At 38.2% G+C, this 10,721-nt stretch overlaps 1 long non-coding RNA gene across 1 annotated transcript; it reads left to right on the forward strand.

Moving 5' to 3' along the window:
• The first annotated feature begins 1,176 nt into the window (after nt 1-1,176).
• LOC139128768 (uncharacterized) lies at nt 1,177-9,273 on the forward strand. Its single transcript, XR_011551402.1, has 2 exons — nt 1,177-1,301; nt 7,813-9,273. It is a non-coding gene; the product is annotated as an uncharacterized lncRNA (long non-coding RNA).
• The last annotated feature ends 1,448 nt before the right edge of the window (nt 9,274-10,721 follow it).

The following is a 10,721-nucleotide window of genomic DNA, read 5'->3' on the forward strand; positions in this document are numbered from 1 at the left end:
GGCTGATTATTAACGAAGCAATCTTATGATTGGTTAATCAGGGGGTCTGTTTCAATGCGGAGCGGACGGAAGCTTGCGAGCCAATTGCAATCAACCTTACGCTTCGCTTGGCGCTAAATTTAACGGTGTATTGAGACCGAGACTCAAAATATCCGAATAGCTTGAATGCGAGTATCTTCACTGGATTATGAAGAAAAAGAACTACGGATTTAACTGGTAAGTAAGCCTCGAAACGCGCTATGTATACCATGATAGTTCACTTGTGACGTAAATATGAATGTTTAATTTACTTAAATGCGTCAAGGCCTTTTCTTATCAAATTTCCGTTGAGGATAATTCTCCCAGTCACAGAACTAGAACTGCTATATAGCTTGACACGTAGCCAGGCTCGATGTTGTCTCTCCCGGCATTATTCGCGCCATCAAGGTCAGTCCTAGCTGCAATAATTGCCCGGAATAATTTTAGCAATTTGTGGGCTAGGCCTATGTTTTACAGTAATAGCTGTGGGTCCATAGCTGTGGTGATTTCAGACGGGATTCTTGCTGCGGATCCGTAGCCCTACCACCCTCTTTGCTGGTTGTGTTTGGGCAACACAACTAGCAAAGGGAGTGCTAGGGCTACGGATCCGCAGCAAACGGGATTCCTGCCTTTTACGGGCTAGTTAAAATCGTAAAAATCAAAACCAGCCCGTAAAAGGCAGGGATCCGTCTGAAAACACCACAGCTATGGACCCTGGCACAGCTAGGCCTAGCTCTGCGTGGTAGGACTGTGTGTTACTGGCGTTCCGGCCCCTCACAACAGGACGAGGAAGGCCGTATAACGCCGGTAACACCCTGCCATGCAGAGCTAGGCTGGGCCGTGGGGCTTGCGTGATTCCAAACCAAGTCAGTTTCGTAATGGTAAAAGATAGTAAAACTGACATTTATGTCCAGGGTTGAATGAGGTTAGCCTATTTATTATTTCTCAGGATGTTGCTGCAGATAGCCAAACCGTTGACCTATGACGTCACATTCTAGCATCGGGATATAAAAAAACACGTTTACATTAATTAAAGTGTAAAAAATACTGTTAGAGAGTTGATTTGATTTTGGCGCAGAAGTTTGCTTACTAAGCAAAATATCGACCGAGATACGTGTTTTTGTTTAGATCCCGAAGCCAGATGTGACATCATAGGTCAACGGTTCAATATCCATGATGGTGGATTTCATGATTTTTCCCACGGCAGCAGCCGCCCAGTAAAGTACGGAGAAAGTTAGTAAACGGAGAGGAAAATGGACATCTGCGTTGGCATCCGTCGATAGGTAGGCGCTCGATGCACCCCGACTTCGGATTATGATGGGCTTTTTGTTTTGTTTATCTGGAGCATTGCAATTAAAAACGCTCACTCACTATCTCACTGTTTACAGCTCTGAATACGCATGCATGCCCGGGTCTGATGGGGGGGGAGGGGGTCATCGCCACAGACCTCTGATCTCCACAACATGCAGCACTGCATATTCACAGCTAACTATCCGCTAACTCACTGTGAGATTAGCAGCGTCCGGGGATATTGTGAAACGTTTGTCCATAATGTACGCTACATCATGAATGTATGTACATCCATGGGTATACATATGGTAAGGGAGCCTTCAGTAAGATGGTGGGCCGGGCACGCCTGGGGCATTCCGCGCACACCTTTACCGTAGAATGTGACCTCCCCATTATCCTCCTGTCTAAAATGTGACCCCCCCTTGTTTAACATTCTAAATTTTGACCCTCCCCCAACCACTGCAGTATTCTCCTCAGGAATAAGTGAAAAGTATCAGCTATACAAAATTTGTTTAATTGTTATGTAACTTAGGGACAAATTACGGAGAAAAGGGCTGGTGTTTTTGGAGGGACAGTCACAATCTATCACACAAGCATTTTTGAAGAGATATGGCATTTCATACATTTGCGGAAGGGTTATCATATTTTGTGCTACTATAAGAAGGCAAGATGTGGCTGATACGGTGCCTCATCCAAAAAATAACAATCACACTACATGCAGTCTATCAAGAAAATTATTGACAATTTTCCACCACAAAACATGCAATATCTGTATATTTGATGTGTTTGATAATGTATTGAAATACACTTTTGCTTGAAATGGGAAGTAAAATCACATTGTGCATTGTGCACAAGAGATTGATTTTGATATTTAATCTAAAATGTTGGTTCACCATATATGGCAGTCTATGATGAAAGTATTAATAATTGTTTTCCAATTCAAAATAGGTAAATCTGTGCACTTATGTACACTTGATTATTGGTGTTAATGTTCATGTTTACCGGTAGACTGGAGTGGTTTCAAGTCCATGTTGTGCAAGAAATTTGATTTTGGAATTTCACTGAAATGTTCATTCACTCAGTGTACATGGTAGTCTCTGAGAAAATTATGCACATATTTTACAATATATAAATAATAATATCTTTGTATTTGTGTTCATGTGGTAATTGATATACACTTTTCCACCTGTTCCATATGTTTTTTGTCTCTTGTCTTTCATTAGTTTTAACTGTTCAAGGTGTTAAATGTAGGATACCACTGCATCTTCTTTGCTTCATTGTGAAACTTGTGGATAATGTATATGCATTTGAAGGAATCAGTGTATTTCATTGGTGATTTCCTATTCAGGAAATATCATACAGACAATCAAAGGTTTCTCCATAAAATCAGCTTCTGTCAAAAGTGACCCTCCCCAAGATAGGTTTATAAATAATGACCCTCCCCCTTGAACAGTTTTCTGAAAATTGACCCTCTCCCCAATTCTCCCGGCCCTGTGATTTCTGAAGACTCCCTAAGGTAGGCGTGGTATAGCTATGCATCACAGATGTTATGTTGACTTGGTAGTTTGTAAAAGTAGTTTATGCGGTTACTTTATGCTGCGTTCTGACGTGTATCCCTTTTCCTGCCAAGTCCATATTTCACTACCAGGTCAAGATGGAAAAATTAATGAAACACAACATATTCCATAAGATGTATTTTAACATAATACTGTACATTTGAAAGCTGTTGAAAAAATAATACTGTAAAGTTGAGTCATTTGACTAAAGATGCTATAATAGACCAAGCCAAGTGGGTGAAAATACTTCACGTTTTGGCTCAATACCACTTTTTACTGACTTGGCTGATGGGGAAATATACTGTCAGAAAAGGAATACATGCTACGCCTTACCACTCATTATCATAATTGAATGCTGTCCACATCACTGATTGGTACGTGAGTTAATGCCATCAATGGCATCAAAAGGAGATTCACCACTTTCTATGTATAGACGCTATCCATTATGATGTGTTGCGTTATTACAATGGTGGACTCTAGAAATGCCGAATTTGTCAAAACACGGCAGATATCTCCTAAAGTTTTCTGTTATCGTGACATGAGAATGCTTTTTGGACAGTAGAGACTCTTCCGCATCAAACTGGGTAACGGACTGTAGGATTTGTGTTTATTTTTTGACTAGAATGGGCAGTTTTATATTCAGGCCAGACAAGTCCGTTTCAAACCTTTGTGGTAAGGCTACGTACCAGTATGTCCAAGCGTAGCGTAAACTCACAGCATGAACTACACTTTTACAAACTACCCAGTACACACAATGCCTGTGCCCTGCATACGATGCTACATGTGTTCCGCTGGGAACACACAACAATCGTATGCAGGGCTTGTACATTATGTCTCTAAAATGCCCAAGTAGTGGTTGTTTTGAGAAATAGATGTCCTTATTGGCTTTCAAAGTTTAAAGGAGTGTTCACAAGTAAGCTTACACTTTTTCTTCAGGGATGTGCAACCCAAAATAGCACCAAATTAATCTACTTTGTTTTTACCAATAAAAGCGTAGCTCGTGTTTTGTTTCAAGTTAAAACTTAGAGACACATTTAAGGAGTGTTCAGTTATTATGGCGGGGGGGTTGGCCATCAAAATCCAGGGATCACCTCAAATTTGAAAACTGCAAAGGAGGGGGTCATGCGTTTGTCAAACAGCACAGGGGGTTCACTTTCAATTTTCATAAGTATCCACCCCATCAAAAAGCATTTTCAGTGTTCAAACAATATTGTGGGGTATAAAAATGATTTGTTGCATGATTTCTTTCTGAAGTCATTTAAGGTGGCTGGAAAGGCTATTTTTGCACCAATCTTTTCTCAGAGTTAATGTAGTTTCAAGTGTTAGAATGAAGATATTTAGTTCAAATTTTCAGGATAACTCCCTTAGTTAATATTTTCTCCAAAAATTGTATATTTGCAGCCGTGATTTTGAAATATGACACCAGTAAATATTAAAATTTAATTTTTCATATTTTTTTACATATTTGAATTTAATTATAATTGGAAAGTATTAATATTACCAAATTTGTTATAAATATGTTGACACTATTTATTGTAAGATTTGTACGGCAGGATTTGTAAATAAAATTTGTTTTTATGATTTACATGGGTTTATATATCAAAAAATTATTAAAAATTCTTTCAAATTTCAAAATGTGATTTTTCAAAAAACACTTCAAGTACAGGAAAATTGTGCCATACAAATCTTATCTGTAACCTTGTTAATAGGCTGTAAAAATTCCATGTCCATATCTCATTTCAAAGGTTGGATTAAAGTGGCATAAAATTATGAAGGAAAACTGTTATTTTGTCAAAAATGTTGAAAACAAGCCATATTTGCACCCCTCTTTTGAAGTCATAGAGCAGTTTTTTTGATTAATCTCACTTTTGACACCTCTTTGACACTCAAAGCATCTAAAAATGCATTTACAATAGCAGTCACGCACTCTGAATGCCAGCACCGCCTTGTCAAACTTTCCTGAAAAACAGCAAATAATGACTTTCCCTTTTCAAAATTTTCAATAAAAGCTAGGGGACCTCTACCATAGTTAATACACTAAGGACTCCCCAACTTCTTCTTATTTGGTCAGCTTTTCAGAAGTTTCAACAGGCTATAATTCTGCAATGCCTTTGTGCCCAAATGTCTAGTTTTTTTATACCACAGAGAATGTTGACTACTTTTATATTTTAATAGTTTTGTTGAAATTTATAACTGACGCTCTAGCCTTTCCAACCACCTTAACTGTAAATCTGAATAAAATTATAGTCATCTGTCACACATACATCTTCCCTTGTCTTCTTGTAAGTCGAGCTCACTGAGGGCAATGAATAATTCCAAAGTTATTTACATGTTAGAGATATGGCAAGTTTTGTATGGAAAATATTTAGCAGTTACCTGTAAACTGTCATGAAAAGTGAAAGAATACTTTTACATGAAATTCAAGTATCATTATTGTTGTCCACATCTGAACTTTCAAACACCATTTTTGAATCAATGACATTTGTATCAGTTGTAAAATGTCTATAAATACACAGATTTAGTTTTGTGTTGAAAACAATTATTCAAACTTTCCCCATAGACTACTATGCATAGTGAATCAACATTTCGGTGAAATTCCAAAATCAAATTTCTTACACACAACCATTTGTAACCATCCTAGTCTAATCAAGCATACCGGTAATAATGTCCATTATACAACGTCTATATATACACAATTATAACAAATTTTTCATCGGAAAAAATTATTTACAATTTATATCATAGACTCCCATGTATTGTGGATGAACATTTTCAATGAAATTCCAAAATCAAATTTTTGTTCACACATGAGTTTTAACCATCCTATTTCAATCACAAGTACATTTATGCAATAATCAAACGTCTATCAATGCATAGATATTGCTAGTTTTGTATTGAAAATTATTTCGAGTTTTCTCATTGACTACCGTGTATAGTGAATCAGCGTTATCAATTAAATCTAATCTAATATCAAAGTTTTGTCACAGTACACACATGGACTTTTTACCTGTTAATGCAAGCAAAGTACATGAACATGCACCATGAGTAAATGAACAGATATATTTTGTTAGTCCCCACGGACACCATCCTGGGGACTTATAGGTTAAGTCATGTCCGTGCGTGCGTGTGTCCGTGCGTGTGTCCGTTCACGCAGATATCTCAGAGATGCAAAGAGCGATTTCACTCAACTTGGTACAAGGATTACTTCATATGTCATACAGATGCACATAGATTTGTTTTGTGATACGATCCAATATGGTGGCCAGGCGGCCATTTTATTACGATTTTTTCATGTACAGAGCCATAAATCAGACATAATACAACCGATTTATTCAAAGTTTGTACAGGACATTGACCAATGTCATAGATATGCAACTCGATTTGTTTTGTGATACGATCCAATATGGTTGCCAGGCGGCCATTTTATTACAATTTTTTCATGTACAGAGCCATAACTAAGACATGTTTCAACCGATTTTATTCAAAGTTGGTACAAGGACATTGACCAATGTCATAGATATGAATGTCAATTTGTGTTGTGAATCGATCCAATATGGCTGCCATGTGGCCATTTTGCTACCATTTTTTCATGTACAAAGCCATAACTCAGACATGTATCAAGCGAATTTATTCAAAGTTGGTACAAGGACATTGACCAATGTCATAGATATGCACGTTGATTTGTTTTGTGATACGATCCAATATGGCCGCCAGGCAGCCATTTTATTACAATTTTTTTTCATGTATAGAGCCATAACTCAGGCACATCTCAACCGATTTAATCAAGTTGGTACAAGGATATTGACCTATGTCATATATGTACGTCGATTTTTTTTTGTGATACGATCCAATATGGCCACTAGGCAGCCATTTGATTACGATGTTTTCATGTACAGAGCCATAATTCAGGCACATCTCAACCAACTTTATTCAAAGTTGGAACAAGGACATTGACCTATACATCCATATATGCATGTCAATTTGTTTCACAATATGATCCAATATGGCCGCATGGCTGCCATTTAGTTACAATATTTCCATGTCCTTAGCATTAAACTCAGACATGCATCCTCGGATTTTATTCAAAGTTGATACAAGGACATTGACCTATGTCATACATATGCATGTCAATTGGTTTCACAATCTGATGCAATATGGCTGCCTTGTGGCCATTTTGTTATGATTTTGTCATGTCCCGAGCCACAACTTGGATATGTATCAACTGATGTTTTTCAAAGTTGGTACAAGGACATTGACCTATCATGTCATAAATATGCATGTCTTTTGGTTTCACAATCCAATGCAATATAATGGCTACCTGGTGGCCATTTTGTTACTATTTTTTCATGTACAGAGCTATAACTCGGACATATTGCCCAGTATCATTCAAAGTTGGCAGAAGGACATTTACCTATGTCATACATATGCACATCAAGTTGTTTAACGGCATGTAGCAGTATCATGTCAATTATTGAATTTTCGTAATTAGTCTGATATGTCAAGAAATACTGCATCAAATTTCATGAAACTTGGTACAGATGTTAAGCTTACATTACTTTGATAGTGAAAAGGACATTTATCAGTGTAAAGTTAATTAATTTGTAATTGCATATGTAATAACTTTCCTAATTACAGTGATATATCCGCAAATACTGCAAATACCCTAATTGATTCATTTTAATGACCTTTTGTAATTAGTATGGCGACTCACATTGGCTTTATGTTTTCACCACATGGAACTCATTTTTGGCCATTAAGCCCCATCTGTATGCAGTATTTTTAATCACATACCTAATTAATGAAGGGGACAACTTCCTCCCGGAGGACTTGTAATTAAAGTACACATTAACATGCGGGGACTGTGTCATTGTCGATGACTTGTTAAAGATAGATGTACTTCTAATGTAATATGTTAAAGATGCTAATTCCCTTTAATTTTTTATTTCAGAATCTTCAAAGTGATGGATATCAATACAGTGTACCGGTACATTGCCACGACATTTGTAGCTGAAGCATGCATTAAAGTACCGCTCTTGTTGCCTAGTGTACATCACCGGGACATTCGTAGCTGTGGTGTTCAATGAAGTACAGCTTTTGTTAACTAGTGTACATTGCCACGACGTTTGTAGCTGAAGTGCATATGTTCAGTGAAGTACAGCTCTTGTTGACCAGTGTACACTGCCAGGAAATTTGCAGCTGAAGTGTTCTGAAGTGCAACTGTTGTTGAGAAATGTACAATGCCACGACATATGTAGCTGTAGTGCGTGTGTTCAGTGAAGCAGAGCTCTTGATGACTCTTGTAATTGCCATAACATTTGTTGCCAAGGTGCATGTGTTCAGTGAAATAGTGCTCTCCGTGACTAGTGTACGCTGCCACAACATTTGTAGCAGCAGGTTCAATGAAATACAGCTTTTGTTAACAAGTGTACATTGCCACGACGTTTGTAGCTGAAGTGCATATGTTCAGTGAAGTACAGCTCTTGTTGACTAGTAAACACTGTCTGGACATTTGAAGCTGAAGTGTTATATGAAGTGCAACTAGTGTTGAGTAATGTACAATCCAAAGACATCTGTAGCTGTAGGTACGTGTTCAGTGAAGTAGAGCTCTTGATGACTCTAGTAACTCCCACGACGTTTGTAGCTTAGGTGAATGTGTTCAGTAAAGTACAGGTCTTGTTGACCAGTGTACACTGCCACGACATGTGTAGCTGAAGTGATCAATGAAGTGCAACTGTTGTTGAATAATGTACAGTCCCACGACATGTGTAGCTGAAGTGTTCAATGAAGTGCAACTGTTGTTGAGTAATGTACAATCCCACGACATACGTAGCTATAGTGTATGTGTTCAGAAGCAGAGCTCTTGGTGACTGTGTTATTGCCACAACGTTTGTAGCTTAGGTGAATGCGTTCAGTGAAGAACAAGTCTTGTTGACCATTGTACACTGCCACGACATGTGTAGCTGAAGTCTTCAATGAATTGCAATTGTTGTTGAGTAATGTACAATCCCACGACATATGTAGCTGTAGTGTATGTGTTCAGAAGCAGAGCTCTTGGTGACTGTGGTATTGCCACGACGTTTGTAGCTTAGTTGAATGTGTTCAGTGAAGTACAGGTCTTGTTGACCATTTTACACTGCCACGACATGTGTAACTGAAGTATTATATGAAGTGCAACTGTTGTTGAGTTATGTACAATCCCACAACATATGTAGCTGTAGTGTATGTGTTCAGTGAAGCAGAGCTCTTGTTAACTTGTGCAATTGCCACTACGTGTGTAGCTGAAGTGTATGTGTTCAGTGGATTCCTTGTTGACAAGTGTACATTGCCACGACTTCTGTTGCTAGAAATGTTCTATGAAGTACAGTCCTTTTTGACTTTTTCAATAAAGTTTACTATTTTGAAAGAAAAATCAGATTAAGCGTGTTAAATTTTCCACATTAGAACTGGAAAATATGAATTAGAATCTGTTCTGTACTATAAGTTTAACAAGTGGCGCTACGGCTCGTTTAGATCAAGCAAAAGAAAAACAACTGCTTACACCTTGTCGAATTTGTTAATATCAAGCGCGTTGATTCTCCTCAGGGACACGACCTCGCGTGTTTGCAAGCAATCCCGCGCGTTCCACTGTTGATGTACGGTAAAGTGATGATTGAAGATGGGCTTTCGGCAATTCACAACGAAATTTAAGTTTTCTGTATCAGGTTGTACACCAGTAATAGTGGACATACATTGTCTTGGGTATGTGGTTGTTGAATGACATACCATGTACGCATACCGTTCGCTTCACCTCTCTGCCAGAAGTATATGAAAGGTACATCGCGTCGGCGTTGCGTGACTGCAAGACATAAACTTCGTTCATGCGTACGCGGGTTATGTTCACGCAATGGTTCTACTCCGGAATAAAAAGGACGCTATGCGTTCTACAGACTCAGTACGCCCAAATAATCACGTGATGCCGGTACAAACAAACCCACATGTGTACTAACGCGTATGGAAATACACGTACGTCTATGCGCGTTTGCGCACATGGCTTTGTTTGTACCGTGGTCGATTCGAATTCCGGGTTTGGCCTATTACGCGTTCATCTGACGACAGGGCAGTGGCCTAAGCATAATTTTACAACTTGAATGTATGACCCTTTTCGTTGTAGTTGTGAATTTTGGAAGATTTCTCTGGATTTTTTCCCCTATAAAAACATGCGGAATTCGTGTCATTTTTCGCATACAATTCACTTCTTTGTACACAGGACTGATTTTCAAACTCATAAGCTTAACCTTCAATTTCTATACTAAATCACCTGTTCGTCGAGTCACATTATGTCGAAGGATCCGTTCGAAAAAATTGACAAACATGTTATCGAGAAATCTAAGTTGAGATTTCGAAATATTGTCCTTATCGTCTGATCGCTAAAAGTAAAAGAACTTGTTCAGTAAAACATTTCCACAAGCAAATTATTGTCACGCGGAGTTTTGAGCGAGGGAATATAATGGGGGAATTTCACTCACTTCTTTCCAGTAAGATGTGATATTATAAATGAATAGTAGCGCCAAGGTGTCCCGGCATAGAAAATAACACAAACCATGTACTTGCAAATACTAAAAGGCGTTGACAAGCATGTCTTATAATTCACTCCAATCCCAATGAGAAATGCTCATAACATCCACTTACATTTGTACGGTAAAAGGCCTCAAGTATATAATAGTGCAAATATGTACACCATTCGATCACGCAAGTGCCGGTCAGAACACACTGTTTTCGCCAAACAAAGCAAAAGAACAAAAACAAAACAAAGCATGAAGGATTGCGTCACTGATAAAATTACCCAAAGGCAAAAGAAACTTCGACCACTCTCCCATC

This window comes from Ptychodera flava, unplaced genomic scaffold, assembly GCF_041260155.1.
Source record: "Ptychodera flava strain L36383 unplaced genomic scaffold, AS_Pfla_20210202 Scaffold_68__1_contigs__length_638736_pilon, whole genome shotgun sequence".
NCBI lineage: Eukaryota > Metazoa > Hemichordata > Enteropneusta > Ptychoderidae > Ptychodera > Ptychodera flava.